The 22794-nt window shown below is 44.6% G+C and overlaps 1 protein-coding gene across 2 annotated transcripts in view; it reads right to left on the reverse strand.

Moving 5' to 3' along the window:
- Nucleotides 1-22794, reverse strand: part of MECP2 (methyl CpG binding protein 2) — a 67701-nt gene that overhangs the window by 33167 nt on the left and 11740 nt on the right. The window contains exon 2 of one of the 2 annotated variants that reach the window (XM_012002286.1): nt 3330-3497. The exons of the other annotated variant lie outside the window; for it this stretch is intronic. The gene's annotated coding sequence lies outside the window, so the exon portion shown is untranslated. The remainder of the gene's footprint in view (nt 1-3329; nt 3498-22794) is intronic. 2 annotated transcript variants of the gene reach the window in all.

The raw sequence follows: 22794 nt of genomic DNA on the forward strand, positions 1-22794 counted from the left end.
AAAAAAAAAAAAAAAAAAAGGAAAATAAATAAAATAAATAAATAATAATTAAAAAATAAAATATTAGTATGGTCACTTCATAATACCAAAGGGTTCAATACACCAGGAATGTGAAACTGTATCTAAAATTGAAAACGTGGCCTAAAAATAAATAATAAAATGAAAATTACCAAACTCTGTGGAGAAACTGATGTGTCCATCACTACAGTAGATTTTAACACATATCCCATTAGTTGACAAATCAAGTAAACAAAATGACAGTAAGAGAAAATACTTTCACAATAAAAGGATAAGACAGAGGTAATGAATATATGTAGAATCCTGCACCCATGCTTGGCGGTGACATATTCTGTCCAACTGCAAGAACTGGTGTCACACAGACCAAGTTCTTTGACCACAGTGCCATTTAGTTATAAGTTGATTTTTTCTTTTTTTTTTTTTGAGACAGAGTCTCGCTCTTGTTGCCCAGGCTGGAGTACATTGGTGCGATCTCAGCTCACTGTGACCACCGCCTCCCAGTTCAAGTGATTCTCCTGCCTCAGCCTCCCGAGTAGCTGGAACTACAGGTGTGTGCCACCATGCCTGGCTAATTTTGTATTTTTAGTAGAGACGAGGTTTCACCACGTTGGCCAGGCTGGTCTCGAACTCCTGACCTCAGGTGATCTGCCCGCTTCGGCCTCCCAAAGTGCTGGGATTACAGGCGTGAGCCGCCTTGTGTGGTCAATTTTTTTTTCTAGAGCAACTGGGGGAAAAAAAAAAACAAAACCCAAAGCCATGTGCTTGGAAATTGAAAAAAACATTTTAAAGTAATTTGTGAGTCGAAGGAAGAAACAAAGAAAATTTTAAAAATCCTTGGGCTAACTTCAAGTGACAATACTATCAGAACTTGCTAGATACAGCTGAAGTAGTTCCAGAGGGTTAGCCTTAAATGCTTACATTTGAAAAAAGGGTAGAAAAATCAATGAACCACATTTATAATTTAAGAAGTTAGGGCCGGGCGTGGTGGCTCATGCCTGTAATCCCAGCACTTTGGGAGGCTGAGGCTGGTGGATCACCTGAGGTCAGGAGTTTGAGACCAGCCTGGTCAACATGCCAAAACCCCATCTCTACTAAAAATACAAAAAATTAGCCGGGTGTGGGGCAAATGCCTGTAAATCCCAGCTACTCAGGAGGTTGAGGCACGAGAATCACTTGAACCTGGGAGGTGGAGGTTACAGTGAGCTGAGATCGCGCTACTACACTTCAGCCTGGGCGACAGAGCAAGATTCTCTAAACAAACAAACAAAAAAAACAGAGAATGTACTCTAAGACCATAGAAAAAATAATAAAGATAAAAGCAAAAGCAGAATTTAATGAACTAGAAAAGACACAGAGTAATACAGGGCAATAATGCCTACGTGTCTGCTTCTTGTAAGACCAATGAATCTAATGAACTTTTACCAAGACAAGGAAAAATGGGAGAAGGTACAAGTAAACAACAAATACTAGGAATGAAAAAGCAGATATAATTACAGATGTTGCAAAGGTACAAAAAACTATAACATGAACAACTTTATGCTAGTCAGACAAAATGGACAAATTCTTAGAAAAAAAAAATTTAACAGCTTACAGTAGCCCAAGCAGGTGCAGGGAAAATAAAAATAGGTTTAGATGTCTCTGTGTGTGCACAGAACACCTCAAAAGACACAGACAAGACCCTGGATGCAGCTGTTCCCTGAAGAGAGGCGTAGGCAGCTGGGAGACCAGGGCAGCAGGGACACTCAGACCTTGCATCACTCTGGAGTTTGCACTTCCTGAATTGTGAAGCATGCACATGTGTCACTTATGCAACAGTGAATCCAAACGTGCCTGTATACAAGGAAAGGCCTCACCTGGCTGCGCCGTGGAGGCTGGCCTGGCGTGTGGAGCAGGCAGAACATTAGCAAGCTACTGAGCAGGTGCAGGTATGAACATCAGCTGACGCTGGCTCTTTGCTTTCTTTTTAATCTTGACAAATTTGGTAGGTGAAAAGGCATCATTTTTGTTTTCGTTTGCATCACTTTGATTACCAGCAGGCAGAACTCTTTTCCTATCTTCATTGGCCATCTGTATCTCTTCTTTTATGAATTTCCTGTTCATAGTCTTTGTTCATTAGTGGTGACTAGTGGTAAGTTAGCAATAAGAACTGTTTGCATTCAAGTCTAGACTGAGAAGGAAATTTAAAAATCTGCCCATGTATTCTCACAATAAATGACTACTGACTAGCCTGAGATAACTGTACCCACTGCCCAGTTAGAGGCATTAAGCCCAGGATGATTCACTTCAGACTTGTCCCTGACCTTCCTCATACCCTTTCCAGAAGGGCCCCTTGAACTGCTATGGTACTCCTAAATTACTATCCCATTACCCAAATGATGGAGAGCCAATCAAAAGCTTAGACCAGAACACTTTCCCAAATTATCTTCCAATACCTTCACAATGATCACTTTATATACAATCTCATTGAATGCTCAGCAACACATGTAAGCAATGTTTAACTGAGGGCAACACTGAGGCTCAAAGAGGGCAAGTGACTTGATTGCCGAGGTCACCTGCTAGGTTCAAGAGCTGAGAATTAATCCCAAGGCTACCTGGCTCAAAAAGCCTAACCTCATCTACTATACTTGAGGCAAAATCATGAAAGTGTGTTTTTACCTTGCCCAGACCCTGCACACTGCATCAAGGTCCTGAGTTTCAAGCAACAGAAATCAACTCTGGTTAAATTCAATCACAAAGGAGTTCTTGGGCAGCAGATCTGGAAATGGAGAGAGAACTAGAGAACTAGGCTCAGAAAAGTTGCAGGAATAGAGGCTGCACCACTGCAAATACAGCCAAGGTTACAGTGTAGGGGCCTGCTGGTTGGGACACCCACCCTGGGCACTGCTGCACATCGTCAGTAGACATTAGCCACGATTGTTGGTTTTGTGGCTTAGGTGCCACCACCATGACTAATCCTTTACTGTCCCTCAAGAGTCAAAATCCATGAAGGCAGAATGGGTTTGGCCAAGCCTAGGCTTCATCGCCATCCCCTAGTTTCTGGAGAGCAAGGGGAGGGAATATATCCATTCCCCTGTGGCAGGCACTGCCAGCTGTCCCCCAACATCCATGTTCTCCATCTGCCTTACTAATGAGACCCTGTGCTCAGCTAAGGAGAGTTATTTCCCGCTTCCCAGTAGACCATGGGATCACGTTATGGCTAAGGAGACAGTGGCTGAGCGCACTCCTGTTCATCATTCTCTTTCAAGCTTGCTCTTGTTCTACTGACTATGGGCGGAGCACACCTCCCACCCACTGACTCTGGGCTTGCTCACGTGTTGATGGGATGGGGGAAGAAGAGGCTTTAAGAGGCTTCTGTGACTCTGCTCACTCCTCTTGGACTCCTGACCTCCGCCTACGAAGAGACTTCCCCTGGCAGTTGCTTCTCCCTCCTGGGTCCTGGAACGACAGGCTTGAGAACAGATCTGAATCCCATCTTGCAGCTGACCCAGACCCATGTGTGAGAAATAAATAATTGCTGTTATACCTACTGAGCTGCTGGTGCTGTGTGTTCCCTGGGACAAGATGATGGGTGTGAAGATGGAAATGGAAATACTGAATGGGCCTAGAAGTTAAGATGTCAAGTGCCATTTTGCCTTTCCCCTATGACCTCTTTCTTCCTACCTGGAGGAGTGGATGCAATGACTAGAGCAGCAACCATCATCTCACAACCAAGAGGCAATCTCGAGAAATGGAAGACACCCACTGAGGGGCCCAGGGTCCTGGATCCTTACAAAGCCACTGCAGTGGTCATGGACAGCATGAGAAGGAAGTACACCACAGGCCCCCAACCCCATCTTCAGGTTTTCTCAGGTAGAAACTAGGGTCCACCTGCCTCCTACTAAGATATACACAATGGGGAGACTTTTAACACAAAAAAAGGTATGAAGATGGTCAGAAGCTAAAAAAGCAACAAAATGTTCATGATATGCCATAGTGAGGTTTACTCACTACACTGCTTTTCCACCGAGTTATCACAATCACTATAACTCAACCCATTGAAAAAATGACAAAATAGATTCTGAGATTCTCTTCCTATTTCTGTTAGCTAAAAAAGCAGCCTTTGAATTGTTTATAAGTGAATTCAAGAGACAAAAATAAACCCAGATAATTCAGAATGTACTGAGTACAACACATATGCCTTCTATGTCATAAGCTCCCAGCATTATTTATTCAAAGAAAACTTGCCTCGTTGCAAAAATATAAAAAAACTTAAAAAAAAAACCCAATTACACAACACACCACCTCCTACAACACCAGATTCCTTTTCCTTCCTTTGTAACCTCACCAGAAGCAAAACAAAGCATTGTTCAAATTGCTGAGACCCAGAAAGTTCAATTAGAGCACAAAAAATGCTCTCCCAAAGTATAGATACCTAGCAGGGAAACGAGCAGGCTAAACCTCCTGAGTGAACCTGGACATTGGCCCCAAGTAACAGGCACGTTTAGTCACCAACGACTAGATTCCACGTGATTGAATCCAGAAACCCCGCTCCTTCCCATTCCCTTGACGATCCAGGGGGACACCATCAATTGCTCACTCCTTCTCCTTATACTTACAGTTAGTGGTGCTATACTATACAGGGGAAGGCGTGAGGGAGTCACACATGCTTTGGTGCTCAAGAAGCTCATAAGCCATTAGGGAAAGAGCAAAATGCTAGAAAGCAGTTGTCACTTCTGGCTACAGAGGTTGCAAAAGACGTCTGCAAGGGTCAGTGAGGGCCCAAAGGAGTAGTAATCAAGGCCCTGAAGCCTGGGAGCTGAGGTGGGTAGTGTCAACCTCTTCTCAATAATCAGTTCCTAAGGTTCCATCTGAGCAAGCAGGAAACCACAGAGGCCATTCTCATGGGTACTTTAAGCAGTGCATCTGTTGGCAAAACACAAATGCTGCCACACAAATACTAAGCCACAGATTGCAAAGGCACCCGATAGCCCTCAAAATTCATTTCTCTTGTTTCACAAAGCTGCACTGGGAAACTGTGCTGTTAAATTATATGCTCATAAAGGAGGTACGTTTTAAAAGAGGGGCAAATATGTGGGTGCTATTTAGACTCTCACTGATTTGTTCCATGTTTTCAGATAACTGCACTCCACCCCTCCCCCGCCAAAGTAACTCAATCTCCACATATTTGCCTTTATGTATACCTTCTAACTCATGACTACGGCCTTGATTAACCCATAAACAATATTGTTCCTGTTAGCCATGGAGAAGCTAAGGAGCCAACAGCAGAGCAGGCTGCATGTTCTTCCATCCCTCTTATAAGACAAAACCTTAGGGCAATGTCCCACTACAGAATTTATTTGTTAATTCACTCAATAAATTAAAATATGCATGATTCTAGGCACTGAGGACATATCGAGGAAGAGGCAAAAAAAAAACCTCTGTCCTCATGGGACTCAGATTCTACAGGAGTGGGGAAAGGGAGGGAAGGGAGTGGGAGAGCACAAACAAAACCAAGCAGTAACACAGCTTGTGGCAGATGGTGACAAGTCCTATGTTAGTCAGGGGGAACTGGTGGGGCAGAGGCAGGCTGCCTGATTTACAGACAGGGGTGTGCTCAGGGAGGGTCACACTGAGAAGGTGACACTTGAGCAGACATGCGTGATACCTGGGACAGAGGGCAGAGGAGAGGTCAAGGCCTTGAGGCAGGGGTATACTTCGAGGGTCCAGGGAGGAGCCAGGAGGCCAGTGAGGCCGCAGTGCATGAGTGGTGGGAGAGTGGCAAGAGAGGTGATCCTGTTGGGCTGTGATTCTGAGTGAGCAGGGACCCACTGGAGGGTTCTGAACAGAAGAGCACCCTGGTGTGGCGCACAATATTGCAGAACTAAACCAAGAACTAGGGGGCAAGGGCAGAGGCAGGGAAGCCGGACACCTGGACCAGGGTGGGAGCAGTGGAGGCAGGGGAACTCATCAGATTTTGCATCCATCTTGCAAGTGGAGTCACAGTATTTGTGGACAAACGAGATAACCAGCGCCAGGTTTCTGGCCTGAGGAGCAGGGAGTTGGAGTTGCTGTTTACTGGAAAGGAGAAGACCAGGGAAAGAGAAGATCTGGGGAGGATAAGGAGTTCCCGTGACCCAGTCAGCCTGGAGACATAAATTTAGGAGCCATGAGGCTGGACGGAATCACTTCGGGAGTGAGGGTGGAGAAGAAAAGCCTGAGCCTGAGGCCTTCCAACATCACATGTGAAACAGAAAAGACTTGAGGAGGACAGACATTCACACACTCACCCAGGACTTCCTGAGGACCCACAGATGCCAGGCACTGTTTTAGGAGCTTGGGCTACATCTGTGAATCAAGGAGACAATCCTGTCCTGTGGAGCTTCTGCTCCGGCAGGGGTGATAGCTAAGATAAGCACAGTCAGTCACGTATTCAGCTAGAAAGAGACAAAAGCTGTGGTTTGCACTGAGAAGGTGCACATCAGTGCAGAGACTCAAGGGAGGAAAAGGATTGCCTCGTATGGGTATTGGGGTTAACTGATGACAACAGCTCCAGGACAAGAAGTGACAAGCAGCTCCCAGATTTAACAACATGAAGGTCATCACTGGAGACCTCATGGAGCAGCTTGGCAGAGCTGTGGCAGCAAAGGAACATTGTAGAAGGTTGAAGAGAGTGTGGGGACAGGGACTGGAGTCTTGCTGGTAAAGGAAAGCAGAGATGCTAGACAGGAGGGGGGTTGGGAGCAGCTTTTATCAAGGTGGGAGAAGTAGCAACAAGTTTCTAGGGCAGGCGAGGGAGGAATCTCTGATGCAGGAGAGTGCAGTAGAGGACTGGAGAGATGCCTTAGAACAGCAGCGAGGGCCTGGGACAGGCGTTCCATGACAACACAAGGGAGGCAGAGCAAAGGAGCAGACGCTGTAGACATTCTCTTGAGCTTGCTTCTGTGCTCTCTGGGAACTAAGACATCAGCTGCAAGGAGGTGTGACAGCTGATGAGGAGGGTGGGAGCGGCTAGGAGAGACCGGGGAACTGCAGTATGCAGGTGGGCTTGGCGGCAAGAAGTTTACCTGGGGTGGACATAAACTTAAAGGGGGATCAATGAAGGAGTCACATTCAGCTTCAAGATGGAGCAGGCATGGGGCAGACATGACTGAATTTCACGAGGCTGGGGCTTTGTCGACTGAATATAACAAAGCAAGGAAGTGCTGAAGTGCTGAGGTAGTGTGCCAGGGAGTAACGACGTCTCTGACTGGCACTGAAGCTATGAAGGAAAGGAATAAGGATACAAAGGAGGTGAAGTCTGAGAAAAGATGGAGCCACTGATGGATTCTAAGTGCCTGTGAGGTCAAAGGAGTATTAGAGTTGGGTATTAGAGGCAGTGAACAGGAAAAGGATCTCTCCTTTTGCAGATCACAAAAAAAACAACCAGAGCTAAACAACCTTTACAGCACTATCCACTGTAAAAGTTGTTTAAGAACAAAATGTAGTCAGCCTTCAGAACATACGCATCTTTATTTTATTTTATTTTTATTTATTGAGACCGAGTCTCACTCTGTCGCCTAGGCTGGAGTACAGTACAATCTCAACTCACTGCAACCTCCGCCTCTGGGGTTCAAGCTCTTCTCCTGCCTCAGCCTCCCGAGTAGCTGGGATTACACGCACCCGCCGCCACACCCGGATAATTTTTATACTTTTAGTAGAGACAGGGTTTCACCATGTTGGCCAGGCTGGTCTTGAACCCCTGACCTCAGGTGTTCCGCCCGCCTCAGCCTCCCAAAGTGCTGGGATTACAGGTGTGAGCCACTGCACCCGGCTTGGAGCATATGCATCTTTAAAAAGTTGTCTTTGGCCAGGCGCAGTGGCTCACGCCTGTAATCCCAGCACTTTGGGAGGCCAAGGTGAGTGGATCACCTGAGGTCAGGAGTTCGAGACCAGTCTGACTAGCACGGTGCAACCCCATCTCTACTAAAAACAAAAAATTAGCCAGGCGTGGTGGTGCATGCCTGTAATCCCGGCTACTTGGGAGGCTGAGGCAGGAGAATTGCTTGAACCCGGGAATGCAGAGGTTGCGGTGAGCCGAGATCACACCACTGCACTCCAGCCTGGGCAACAAGAGCGAAACTCTGTTTCAAAAAAAAAAAAAAAAAAAAAAGTTGTCTTCAAGAGCATAATCAAAGATACTTTCACTTCTTAATGTTTTGTTTCCATGTCTAGTCACAGAACATGGTACAGACAAATATTAGAATGGACTCAAGGGATCACTTGATTTTTAACTACAGAAACTTTCTGGTGACTAACGAGCACTGTCTTGTTTACATCTGCTGAAGTATGGGCACCAGACAAGAGTACAGTGCTGTCACTCAAAGCCAGGAATGATATGGATGTTACCATGAGGACTACTCAGCAGAAGATAAGCATCTTGTATGTCTACAGTGAACTCCTTTAGGCTAAACTATTGTTGCCAATGGTATATGGATTAGGACTGACTGCCACTGCCCATATGCTTACAGCTTAGAGTCTGGTGAATGCAAACAACTGTTTTGGGGGGACTTCTGGTCCTTCCTTGGGCTCTGCTATCCTGGAAATGGACAGGCTTCTACAGGGGTTCAATGGTAGCCCTGAATAATTAGGTGTACATCTTAACCCTCAGACCCTGTGGTTCTGACCTTATTTGGAAGGTCTTTGCTGCTGTAATTAAATGAAGGATCTTGATATGAGATCATCCTGGATTTAGGGTGGGCCTAATACAGTGACAAGCATCCAGAGAAGAATACGGGGACACAGAGAAGGCCATGTGAAGACACAAGCAGAGAATGGGGCAACGCAACTGCAAGCCAAGGAAAGTCCAGAACTGCCAGGCAGCCACCAAAAGCTGGAAGAGGCAAGGAAGGATCCCATGCTAGAGGCTCTGGGGGGAGTGGAGCCCCGCAACATCTTGATTTCAGACCCCAGGCTTCCTGCACTGTGTGAGAATACAGTTAGGGGTACTTTATTCTGACTACTCCGTAAACTTGAGCTCCAATTCTCTCTCAGCTTCTGAGCTTTAACAAAGTCTGTGCAACTTCTAGAGGAAGCATTTACTCAAAGCCCACCTTCTGCAACAGCTCTAGATGCCGCTTCCCCCCTCCACACAAGGAGTCTGCTCCTGCAGGTCCCCATTTTCTCCTCCTCATGCTCCCCTCTCTCCTGGGCCATTCCCAGAAGGATGCAAACATGCTCTCATATTCACCCACCTGAAAAACACCCTCATCCCCCTTTAGCCCACTCCTATTTTTCTGGTCACCATCACAACAAAACTTCTTAAAAAGAGTTGTCTATACCCAACCTCCACTCCCTCACCTTCCATCACTCCAATCTGGCTTCTGTCCCCATCACCTCTAATTCAGTTCACCATGTGACAGGTAGGGTTTTTGCTAGTTTTAGACACAATGGATCTTGTTATTCCTGGCTTAAAAGCCTTCACCAGAGGATGGCCAACTGCGTACCTTTATTTGCCACTTGACCCTTCAAACCTCAAAGAAACAGAAGTACAGACATATGAAAAGGAAGAAATTTCTAACAGAGGCAATAACAGGAGAGGACCTCTGAACGGATAAGATATGCTCAGCAAATTTCTAGACGCTGAAAGTAGGCAGGAACATGTTGACTTAACGGAACAGAGAGGAATGTACTACAAGAGAGCTATAGAGCAGATGAGAGCCTGTATACCTGTCAGGGCCCCAAAGAAGCATTCAGAACAGACCAGACCAGACCAGAGGAGGGACAAGCAGTGCTTTCATGTGTGCAACACCTGGGGGCTGCTGACTGCCAGATCTCGACCCACAAGCTTTGGGGCAGGGCACCTTCAATAAGCTCCCAGGTGAGGCTGATGCTGTTGGGGCTGGTGAGCAGAGCAAACTTGGAGTGGCAAGGTGCCACTTCTTCCCTCAGGCAAGAAATCAAAGGGTCCTTTCTAAATCAATAGCTAGAACCTTCCCTTCCCCGCCTCCCCCACCCACCCAAAGGCTCTTGAAGTGGCTGGCAGCAGCCCAGGTGATGCCTACCTTTTCCCAGCCTCTAAGGGTCCATGGGGGCAAGAGCTGACCCCTGCCTCGCCTCTACAGAACTTCTCCAAACCACCCTTCAGAGACAGACCCTGCAGGCAACAGGCCACTCCACCACAGCAGAGAAGCGGCAGTGCGGCAGCTACCCAGTTCCTCTCCCCATCCCCGGTGGCTCAAGAGCCAGCCCCATGGAAGAGAGACCAAGTCTGTCCTTAGAGGAAACAAATAATATTCTCAGAGAAATCCTAGAATATAGAATAGTCATAAAATCAGAACAGAAACACCCATAAACAAGAAATAAACAGACAACAAAAGAAAAGTATCAGGCAGGGCGTGGTGGCTCATGTCTGGTGACACCATACCAGGCGTGGTGGCCCAGCACTTTGGGAGGCAGAGGTGGGAGGATTGCTTGAGCCCAGGAGTTCGAGACCAGCCTAGACAACACAGAGACACCAGCCCATGTCTACAAAAATAATTTAAAAATTAGCCAGGCATAGTGGCACGTGCTTGTAGTCCTAGCTACTCAGGAGGCTGAGGCAGGAAGACCACTTGAGTCCAGGAGTTCAAGGCTGCAGTGACCTATGTATGATGGCACCACCACACTCCAGCCTAGGTGACACAGTGAAATTCTGTCTCAAAAAAAAAAAAAAAAAAAGTATCTATTAAAGTATTTTCACCCTTTAAAAATCAGGTTGTCTTTTTATTACTGAGTTGTAGGAATTCTTCTCCTGAATACAAATCCTTTGTCAGATATATGACTTTCTATTTTTTCTATGACTGGCCTCAACTATTTTCTTGGTGGGCTTATCTTTTCATTTTCTTTGAGACAGGGTCTCACTCTGTCACCCAGGCTGGGGTGCGGTGGTGTGACCTCGGCTCACTGCAGCCTTGACCTCCTTAGGATCAAGCAATCCTCCTGCCTCTGCTTCCTGAGTAGTTGGGACTATGAACTATGGGTGCATGACACCATGGTTGGCTAATATTTTGTATCTTTTGTAGAGATGGGATTTTGCTATGTTGCCCAGCCTGGTCTTGAACTCCTGGGCTCAAGCAATCCACCTGCCTTGTACTCCCAAAGTGCTGGGAATACAAGCATGAGCCACAGCTCCCAGCCTATTTTCTTTTCTTTTTTTTTTTTTAAGAGACAGTGTCTCACTATATTGCCTATGTTGGCCTAGAACTCCCGGGCTCAAGTGGTCCTCCTGCCTCAGCCTCCCAAGTACCCAGTAGTGACTACAGGCAAGCCTCACCACGCCCAGCTCTGTCTTTTCATTTTCTTAATGATATCTTTTGAGGACCAAAAGTTTTGAATTTTAATGAAGTCCAATTTATTTTCTCTTTTAATAGTTATTGCTTCATGTATCCTAATAAATCTTTTTTTGGCCTGGCACGGTGGCAGCACTTTGGGAGGCCGAGGCAGGCAGATCACTTGAGGTCAGGAGTTTGAGACCAGCCTGGCCAACATGGCAAAACCCTGCCTCTACTAAAAATACAAAAATTAGCCAGGCATGGTGGCGCACACCTGTAATGCCAGCTACTTGGAAGGCTGAGGCATGGGAATCACTTGAACCCGGGAGGCAGAGGTTGCAGTGAGCTGAGATCGCACCACTGCACTCCAGCCTGGGCAACAGAATGAAACTGTGCTTAAAAAAAAAACACAGGTGTGTGCCACACCTTTTTCTTTGGACTGCAAAGATATTTTCCTATGTTTTCTTGCAGAAGCTTTATATCTTTAGCTTTTAAAACATTTAGGCCTATAATCTCTCATGAATTAATTTTCATGTACGGTGCGAGGTAGTGTTATGGGTTGGACTATGTCCCCCAAAAAAGATATGCTGAAGTCCTAACCCTCAGTACCTCACACTGAGACCTTAGTTGGAAACAGGGTTGTTGGGTTGTTGCAGGTGTAGTTAAGATGAGGTCACACTGGAGTAGGGTGGGCACCAATCCAATATTACTGTTGTTCTTACAAGAAGTAGGCCATGTAAAAACAGAGACATACATGGAGAATGCTGTGTGATGAGGCAGACAGATACTGAAGTAACGCAGCTGCAAATCAAAGAATGCCAAAGGCTGCCAACCACTGGAAGCTAGGAAGAGGCAAGGAAGGACTCCCCCACAGGTTTCACAGAGACCATGGCCCTGCTGACAGTTGATTTTGGACTTCTAGACTCTGTAATTACGAGACAGTAAATTTCTGTGGTTTTGTTTTGAGACAGAGTCTCACTCTGTCACCCAGGCTGGAGTGCAGTGGTGCAATCTTGGCTCAGTACAACCTTTGCCTCCCAGGTTCAAGCAATTCTCCTGCCTCAGCCTCTCGGCTAGCTGGGATTACAGGTGTGCACCACCACACCTAAGTTTTTTGTATTTTTAGTAGAGACAAAGTTTCACCATGTTGGCCAGGCTAGTCTTGAACTCCTGACCTCAGGTGATCTGCCTGACTCGGCCACCCAAAGACTGGGATTACAGGCGTCAGCCACTACGCCCAGCCAAATTTCTGTGGTTTTAAGCCACCTAGTTTGTGGCAACTCTAGGAAACTAATATTTAGGGTAAGGTCAAGGTTCATTTGTCTGGTATGGATGTCATTTGCTATCATCCAGCACCATGTGCTAAAAAGACTTTCCTTTCCCACACTGGACTGTTCTGGTGCCTCTGTTAAAAATCAAATGACTATAAAGTCACATAACATAAGCCCCTTAATTTTGTTCTCTTTCAAGATTACTTTGGATGTTCTAGGTTCTTTGCATTTCCATATACATTTTATTTATTTATTTATTTATTTATTTATTTGAGGCAAAGTCTCACTCTGTCGCCCAGGCTGGCATGCAGTGGCACGATCTCGGCTCACTGCAACCTCCACCTCAAGGTTCAAGTGATTCTCATGCCTCAGCCTCCCAAGTAGCTAGGATTACAGGTGTGTGCCACCCTGTCTGGCTAATTTTTGTATTTTTTGTAAAGACGGGGTTTCGCCATGTTGGCCAGGCTGGTCTCGAATTCCTGACCTCAAGTGATCTGACTGCCTCAGCCTCCCAAAGTGCTGGTTTACAGGCATAAGCCACCGTGCCCAGCCTCCATATACATTTTAGAATCAGCTTATCCATTTCTACAAAAAAAACTTTGCAGTTATGACTGGGGTTATGAATCTACAGTTCAATGAAGGGAGAACTGACATTGTAAAGACACTTAGTCTTTCAGCTGATGAACATGGTACATCATTCCATTTATTTAGGTCTTTAATTTTTTCAGCAACATTTTCAGTTTCAGTGTGTAAATCTTGTACACTTATTAAATTATTCCTAATGGTACTGCATTTGAAATTTCATTTCTGATTAATTTTTGAATAATGATCTTGTACCCTGAGATCTTGCTGAATTCACTTTTTAGTTCTAGCGGTTCTTTCTTCTTGATAGTTTCTTTCACATTTTCACATTACCTACAAATAGAAATAGTTTTACTTCCTTTAAATATTAATGCCTCTTATCTTTTTTCTTGCCTCATTATACTGGCTATGACCTCTAGTATAATGTTGAATAGAAGTGGTTAGAGTGGACATCTTTGCCTTTTTCCTGATTTTTGGGGTAACATGTTCAATATTTCACAGTTAAGTACAATCTATATCTATAGCTCTTTCATACATGCACTTCCTCTATTTCTAATCTGCTGAGTTTTTATCATGAAAGGGCACTTAATTTTGTCAGATGCTTTTTCTGTATTTATTGAATAGACTATATGGTTTTTCTCCTTTATTATCTTTTTTTTTTTTTTTTTTTTTTTTTTTTTTTTTTTGACTGGGTCTCACTGTTGCCCAGGCTGGAATGCATTGGTGTGATCTCAGCTCACTGCAACCTCCGCCTCTCGGGTTCAAGGATTCTCTTGCCTCAGCCTCCCAAATAGCTGGGAGTAAAAGTGCATGCCACCATGCCCAGCTAATTTTTCTATTTTTAGTAGAGACAGTGTTTCACCACGTTGGCCAGGCTGGTCTCAAACTCCTGGCCTCAAGTGATCTGTCCACCTCGGCTTCCCAAAGTGCTGCGATTACAGGCGTGAGCCACCGCACCGGGCCTCCTTTATTATCTTAACGAGGTGAATTACACTAACTGATTTTTGAATGTTGAAGCACACTCGTGTTTCTACGAAAAGCCTCTTGGTGGTAATATGCAGGCACATCTTATTTGATTGTGCTTCGCTTTACTGTACTTTGCAGATAGTGAGGTTTTTTTTGATGCAGGGCTGCCACACACCTTCAATTTCTTAAAAACTCACTATCTGCAACCAAGAGGCTTTTCGCAGAAAAAGATTATACTTAACTGTGAAATATTGAACATGTTACCCCGAAAATCAGGAAAATTTTGAGTAACGATCTTGTACCCTGAGACCTTGCTGAATTCACTTTTTAGTTCTAGTAGGTTCTTTCTTTTTGATAGTTTCTTTCACATTTTCTACATTACCTACAAATAGAAACAGTTTTACTTCCTTTAAATATTAATGCCTCTTATCTTTTTTTCTTGCATCATTATACTGGCTATGACCTCTAGTACAATGTTGAATAGCATGTGCTCATTCCATGTCTCTGTCACATTTTGGTGATTCTCACAATGTTTTAAATTTCTCATTATTATATTTGTTATGGTGATCTGTGATCAATGCTCTCTGATGTTAGTACTATCATCATTTTGAGGTACCACAAAGTGCACCCATAAAAGATGGCAAACTTGGCCAGGCGCAGTGGCTCATGCCTATAATCCCAGCACTTTGGGAGGCTGAGTTAGGCAGATCACCTGAGGTCAGGAGTTGAAGACCAGCCTGGCCAACATGGTGAAACCCTGTCTCTACTAAAAACACAAAAAACAAGCTGGGCATGGTGGCACATGCCTGTAGTCCCAGCTACTCGAGAGGTTGAGGCAGGAGAACCGCTTGAATCCAGGAGGCTGACATTGCAGTGAGCTGAAATTGCGTCACTGCACTCCAGCCTGGGTGACAGAGTGAGACTCCGTCTCAAAAAGAAAAAAAAAAAAAGGTGGCAAAGTTGGCCAGGTGCAGTGGCTTACACCTGTAATCCCTGCACTTTGGAAGGCCAAGGCGGGTGGATCACTTGAGGTCAAGAATTCGAGACCAGCTTGGCCAACATGGCAAACCCTGTCTCTACTAAAAAATATAAAAATTGGCCGGGTGTGGTGGTGCATGCTTGTAATACCAGCTACTCGAGAGGCTGAGGCAGGAGAACTGCTTGAACCCGGGAGGTAGAGGTTGCAGTGAACTGAGATTGCGCCACTGCACACCAGCCTGGGTGACAGACTGAGACTCTGTCTCAAAAAAAAAAGAAAAAAAAAAAGATGGCAAACTTAAGGGATAAATGTGTATATTTTGACTACTCCACCAATCAGCTGTTCCCCCATCTCTCTCTCTCTCTCCTTGGGCCTTCCTATTCCCTTGGACACAATACTGAAATCAGGTCAATTAACAACCCTACAATGGCCTCTAAGCATTCAAGAGTTGTATGTCTTTCTCTTTAAACCAAAAACCAAATGATCAGGCTTAGTGAGGAGGGCATGTTGAAAGCCGAGAGGCCAAAAGGTAGGCCTCTTGTACCAAAGTTAGCCAAGTTGTGAATCAAAGTATAAGTTCTTAAAGGAAACTAAAAGTGCTACTCCAGTGAAAACACAAATGACATGAAAGCGAAACAGCCTTATTACTAAAAAACATCAAGGAAGTTTTAATGTTCTGGATAAAAGATCAAACCAAACCCAACATTTCCTTAAGGCAAAGCCTAATCTAGTGCAAGGCCCTAATTCTCTTCAATTCTATGAAGGCTGAGAGAGGTGAGGAAGCTACAAAGTGTACTGTTTAATTTTCAAATATTTGGGGCTTTCTCTGGGTCTTACCATTATTATTACTCCCCACCCCCACCCAACTCTGTTGTCCAGGTAGGAGTACAGTGGCACAATCACGGCTCACTGCAGCTTCAAACTCTTAGGCTCAAGCTAATCCTTCCATCTCAGCTTCCTGAGTAGCTGGGACTACAGGCGTGCACCGCCATGCCCGGCTATTAACCGTAATATTGGTATTATAATTTTGTAACTTTGTCTATTACAAGATAAAGCAAATAAGTAACTATATTAGTATTAGTAAGACCCAACATTTTCAGTGTAAGGAAAATATATATACAGATCCAATAAAAGTTAGCCAGGCGTGGTGGCTCACACCTGTAATCCCAGCACTTTGGGAAGCTGAGATGGGAGGACCACTTGAGGCCAAGAGTTCGAGACCAGCCTGGGCAACAAAACGAGACCCCCATCTCCACAAAAAATTTTTAAAAATTAGCCGGGCCTGGTGATGTGCACCTGTAGTCCTAGCTACTCGGGAGGCTGAGGGAGGAGGATTGTTTGAAGCTCAGGCATTTGAAGCTGCAGTGAATTAGGATTACACTACTGCACCACTCCAGCCTGGGCAATAGAGTGAGACCCTGCCTCAAAATAAATAAATAAATAACGTTAAAAAAGAACCCTGCAATGTTAAATTGCCATAGAAGACATCATTATGCATTCATGACTTAAAAAAAAAAATTGAGGGCACAGTGGCTCACATCTGTAATCCCAGCACTTTCATTTTTTAATTTTTTTTAACAGCACTTTGGGAGGTTCAGGTGGGAGGACCGCTTGAGCTCAGTTCGAAACCAGCTTGGGCAACATAGACCTCGTCTCTACAAAAAAATAAAAAATAAAAACTGAATATATTTTCTAGCTGTGTCCTCTGAAAGTGCCTAGATATAACGCTACCCCAGTAAGAATCAGCACATTTAGCCCCCACATGTTGGATTCTAAATGCCGTTGCCACTAGAAAGAACCAGAGCTCTCCCTGGAACCAGTTCTAGGACAGGAAAAGCACATATTGGGATGGAATATCTTGTGCCAGAAAACAAGAAATTGCTCAAAGACTAATTAATGAGGGTATGCCAGGAGAATATAGACACCAACATGAAGGGACTCTCGTTGACCCAATTTGAATTGTAAAACATTTAATAAATAAATCTCTATGAGTCCACATTGACATGAAAGAGAAAAGGAAACACAACAGCAAATATTTTGCCACCATTTGAGGTGATTATACCAACTCCTTACTCTGAAATGTAATAATTAAAGGCAAAGATTAAGCACCGATACTGTCTTTTTAGGGGGAAATATAATGCCTCCTTATTTGATGAGGGAAAATTCATTATAGAGAAATGACAGTACTAAATGTAGAAGAGGTGATAATTAAAAAAACTATCATTTTGCAACCCCCAATGTAATAATGGTTTCAGGCAAGGATCAATGAATGCTAAAATCATTATGCAAATGGCTGTTGGGCAACAGGATATTTGTTGGTGCCAAAGCATGACATCACAGATTATATATCAATTACCACAGGAAAACTGTACATCTACAATGGGGAGATTTGGCAGTCACCTCCTTTTTTTTTTTTTTTTTGAGACAGAGTCTCACTCTGTCGCCCAGGCTGTAGTGCAGTGGCCGGATCTCTGTTCACTGCAAGCTCCGCCTCCCAGGTTTACACCATTCTCCTGCCTCAGCCTCCTGAGTAGGTGGGACTACAGGCGCCCGCCACCGCTCCCGGCTAATTTTTGTATTTTTTTAGTAGAGACGGGGTTTCACCGTGTTAGCCAGGATGGTCTCGATCTCCTGACCTCGTGATCCGCCCGTCTCGGCCTCCCAAAGTGCTGGGATTACAGGCTTGAGCCACCACGCCCGACCTCCTTCTCCTTTAATCAACTATAAAACGTAGCATCACAAACCACAGGGTAACAAGCCATTAAGTGCCTGGTAAGCTGATGCTATATGAAGTACACAGTACTGCCTATGAAATATTCTTGCCCAAAATGTTTAACCTGAACATGCCTGTAGACCTAACTTCTCATTTACAAGTAATATATATGGACAAACAAATTAAATTATATCACAAGAAAAGAGAGACATCTAAAATGTGGGCCAGCTAGTCGTGGTGGCACAAGCCTGTAGTCCCAGCTACTTATTTTCATTTTAGGGAAAAGTGAAGATATATGTCTATTTTTATGGACATGGATATTTACAACATTTTGTTGAGAAAAGGCAGCAAGTTACAAAAGTACACATATGATCTCATTCATCTAAAACACTATGTGGGCCGCGCACAGAGGTGCACACTTGTAATCCCGGCACTTTGGGAGGCTGAGGCGGAAGGATCGTTTGAGCAAAGGAGTTTGAGACCATTCTGGGCAACGTGGTGAAACTCCGTCTCTACAAAAAAAACAGAAAATTAGCTGGGCATGGTAGCGGGCACCTGTAGTCCCACCTACTTGGGAGGCTGAATGGGAGGATCACTTGCACCCAAGAGGTCGAAGCTGTAGTGAGCTGTGATCGCACCACTGCACTCCAGCTTGGGCGGCAGACCTTGACTCAAAACAACAACATGTGTACATGCTTACAAGCAGATAAGAAAGACTCTGGAAGGATGTTTAAAATGCCAACAGCAGGCCGGGCGCAGTGGCTCATGCCTGTAATCCCAGCACTTTGGGAGGCTGAGGCAGGCGGATCACGAAGTCAAGAGATGGAGACCATCCTGGTCAACATGGTGAAACCCCATCTCTACTAAAAATACAAAAATTAGCTGGGCATGGTGGCACGGGCCTGTAGTCCCAGCTACTTGGGAGGCTGAGGCAGGAGAATTGCTTGAACCAGGGAGGCAGAGATTGCAGTGAGCTGAGATCACACCACAGCACTCCAGCTTGGCAACAGAGTGAGATTCTGTCTCAAAAATAAATAAATAAGTAAGTAATAAAATAAAATAAAATGCCAACAGCAAAAGTAACTTTTAGGCTATTATGTACCAACCAATTTATGCGATACTGAGAAGCGTTAAACAGTTTTAGTTGCATTACACTTTGCATAATATACACAAAACACTAGACATGTTAATAAATGTTTAATATAATAAGATGATCTAAGTTTAAGTGTAATTTTGACTGCTTTTACTATACCTGTGTTTTCCCCCACTAACTGACTAGTCAAGTCCTGATTGGTTTTTAAGAGACAGGGTCTTGCTATGCTGCCCAGGCTGGCCTCAAACTCCTGGGCTCCAGTGATTTTCCCACCTCAGCCTCCCACGTAGGTGGAACTACAGGTGTGCACCACCACACCACCACACCTGGCTTAAGGTCTGTTTTTATATTTGTAGCCACATGGTATGAAGTACAGAACAGGCGTTCTTAACCTTTTTCTGCCATGGACCCTTCTGGCCTTCTGGACCCCTCCTCAGAAGAATGTTTTGAAATGTGTAAAATGCACAGAAATTGATTAACAACATATTTCAAGAGTTGGTGCTCAAATATGTGCTTCTTCAGTAAATCATTAAATAACCAGATCTAGAGAGGGGTTCAGTAATTCCCCTAAGTTTGAAGCAGTGATGAGCATATATGATATTTCAAAATATCTGTAACAACTATAATATGATATGAAAGTATCTTTGATCTCTACTGGTGAGTCACTGCTATTCTAACACTACCATGGTCTGTTGCTTACAACTGTCATTGAAGAAAAATGTGGATTTTTTTTTTGAGACGGAGTCTCGCTCTGTCACCCAGGCTGGAGTGCAATGGCGGGATCTCGGCTCACTGCAACCTCTGCCTTCCAGGTTCAAGTGATTCTCCTGCTTCAGCCTCCAGAGTAGCTGGGATTACAGGCAGCCACCACCACGCCCGGCTGATTTTTGTATTTTTAGTAGAGACGGGATTTCACCATGTTGGTCAAGCTGGTCTCAAACTCCTGACCTTAGGTGATCTGCCTGACTCAGCCTCTCAAAGTGCTGGGATTACAGGCACGAGCCACCACAACCAGCTGGATTTTTTTTGTTAAAGACAGGGTCTTGCTATGTTGCCCAGGCTGGCCTCAAACTCCTGGGCTCAAGTGATCTGCCCTCCACAGTCTACCAAAGCACTAGGATTACAGGCATGAGCCACCATGCCCGGCTAAAACTCTGGACTTTCAGAGAGATTAGTGAAAATAAAGACTGAATGTTTTTCCCATCCAAGATCACAGACCCCGCTGAATTCTCAATCCAAGTTGGAGACCTTGGTCTAGAAAGATACACACCAAACATTAACAGCAGTTTTTTTTTTTTTTTTGGATAGTGGAATCGCCAGAGTGATTCTATTTTGTTTTATAATATTTTTGTAGAGATAGGGTCTCAATATGTTTGAACTCCTGGGCTCAAAAGATCCTCCCACCCTGGCCTCCCAAAGTGCTGGGATTACAGGCGTGAGCCACGGCATGCCTGGCTAATTTTTTATTTTTGTACCTATATGCATTCTCAAAGTTTTCTACAATGATGTTTTACAATTAAATTTTATAAGAGCTTAATAAACACATGTATTTCTTTGTCTTAAACAACCTGGAAGGATGACTAGGAAATTTTATACAACTGATTACAGACATTCAATCTTCCATAACTACTTAAGTGTTATGATGACTCTAATCATTGCCGTGTTCTTACAAGCTAAGAAAAAAACTCACTAGAATTATTTATTCCGGAGTTAAAAAGAACAAAAAGACAAACTGTCACAACTGCAGACATTTGTCTATTTTTTTGCCAAGTGTAATACCAAAAACAGCTGAAAATATTAGAACAAATTAGTACTTAATATGGACTAATACCTTCTGCTGTTTACAAAAACACAAAACCCAGAAGCACACGGAAACTTATATTTTAAAAATAAGTTATTATGTGTAGAAAGACTTAAAATACAACTTATCAAAGTAATGCCAAAACTTACATACCACCAGACAAAGTGCTTTAATTTTTTTTTATTTTTTTGAGACAGAGTCTCGCTCTGTCGCCTAGGCTAGAGTGCAGTGGCTCGATCTCTGCTCACTGCAACCTCCACCTCCTGGGTTCAAGTGATTCTCCTGCCTCAGCCTCCCGAGTATCTGGGATTACAGGCGCCCAGCCACTTTTTGTATTTTTAGTAGAAATGAGGTTTCACTATATTGGCTAGGCTGGTCTTGAACTCCTGACCTCAAGCGATCCACCCACCTCGGCCTTCTAAAGTGCTAGGAATATATGCGTGAGCCACCACACCCGGCCGAAAATGCTTTATGTTTTAAAAAATGATTCATACATAGAAAGTAAGCACATGCTTGAAAGTGCTCAAGTTTTAGCAGCAATGTGGAATGTTGCACAAGAGACAGGGACACAGGGAAATGTGCATATCTCAGAAGCCTACTTTGTTTTCTTTCAAATCTAAAAATAAAACCTTTGGACTGCCCTATTAATAAGTCTAGAAAATGCATGCCATTTTTTTGTGGAAAGCTTTCACAAACATGGAAATAAAAATATCTTCTTCTCGGTTAACAGGACTAAAGGATGTAAACATAAACCAGATGCCAATCCTTGTTTCTCTACAATCCCCTTCTCCCCCGTGGCTCTGGACAGGCTTCTATTGTAAAACTATTTCTATGGCACAACGAGACATATCAAATGAATGAACACTGGTCTGCATGGAGCAACACGGACCAGGTTCAAAAGTCAAATGTTGAGCGAAGAGTAAGTTGTAGGATGTTTCATATAGTAGGATATCATCCAGTAAATTTGCAAAACACTTTATTTCATGTTGTCATGTGTAATACAACAAAAACCTTGCGTGGGGAGTATCCTGGTGACCTTTAGGGGACAGGCTACCTTGGGGAAGCAGGGCAGACAGAGTGCAACTACAGGGCTGGGAATTCAGCTGAATCTGTCCTATTTGAGTTCCATAGTAAGAGGGCTGACAGGAATACGACCAACTGCTAACATTTCCTAAGTCTCGGTGAAAAGTACCCAAATAGCTACTACTTGAGCTGAGTGTAGAGGCCACGAAGGAAGAGGGTGGGGGAAGACTATGGGAAGACAGGACCTTAAAATGACGCCAGGAATGGTGGAAGAGCTGACAGCATGGAGGAAGAGCTGGCAACAGGGCTTAGGGCCCACTTTCTGAGCCCAGGCTTGGGGAGTTACAGCAGTGCTGTCCACAGGGGCTCATCAGAGTGGACTTGGTACTTGACAAGACAGGAGTCAGCTTGCTCACACACTGCTTCCTTTACCATCAAAGTCTTAGGTAAATATAAAAAATAAAAAAATAGAACTAAGCAGCGCACTTTGTACCATAGCTGACTCCCGTTCCATGCAAGTTCCTGACCTTCTCACAGCCTGGCACTTTCGTGCATTAGACAATAAACCATGCTGGAGAAGATGATGCCCTGTCCCCATGAGTCTCCCAGGTCTCCTGGGACAGAAGTGAAGGGAAAGAAGGTTCCATGAAGAGACCTGGAGTGGAGTGGGAGCCCCAGGGGCCCAGTGGATAGGGTGGGGTGGAAAGGGACAGCATAGACGGGTGGAGCACCTCACGCTGCCTTCTGGGGCCCAGGGAACATCTCAGAGTGTGATGGGGCCTGGAAAGAAAGCTGAGCCTGGCCGGGCGCGGGGGCTCACACCTGTAATCCCAGCACTTTGGGAGGCCGAGATGGATGGATCACCTGAGGTCAGGAGTTCGAGACCAGCCTCACCAACATGGTGAAACTCCGTCTCTACTAAAAACACAAAAATTAACTGGGCGTGGCAGCGGGCACCTGTAATCCCAGCTACTTGGGAGGCTAAGGCAGGAGAATCGCTTGAACCCTGGAGGTGGGATTGCAGTGAGCTGAGATCCCGCCATTGCACTCCAGCCTGGGTGACAGAGCAAGACTCTATCTC

Source organism: Mandrillus leucophaeus, unplaced genomic scaffold, assembly GCF_000951045.1.
Source record: "Mandrillus leucophaeus isolate KB7577 unplaced genomic scaffold, Mleu.le_1.0 Scaffold681, whole genome shotgun sequence".
NCBI lineage: Eukaryota > Metazoa > Chordata > Mammalia > Primates > Cercopithecidae > Mandrillus > Mandrillus leucophaeus.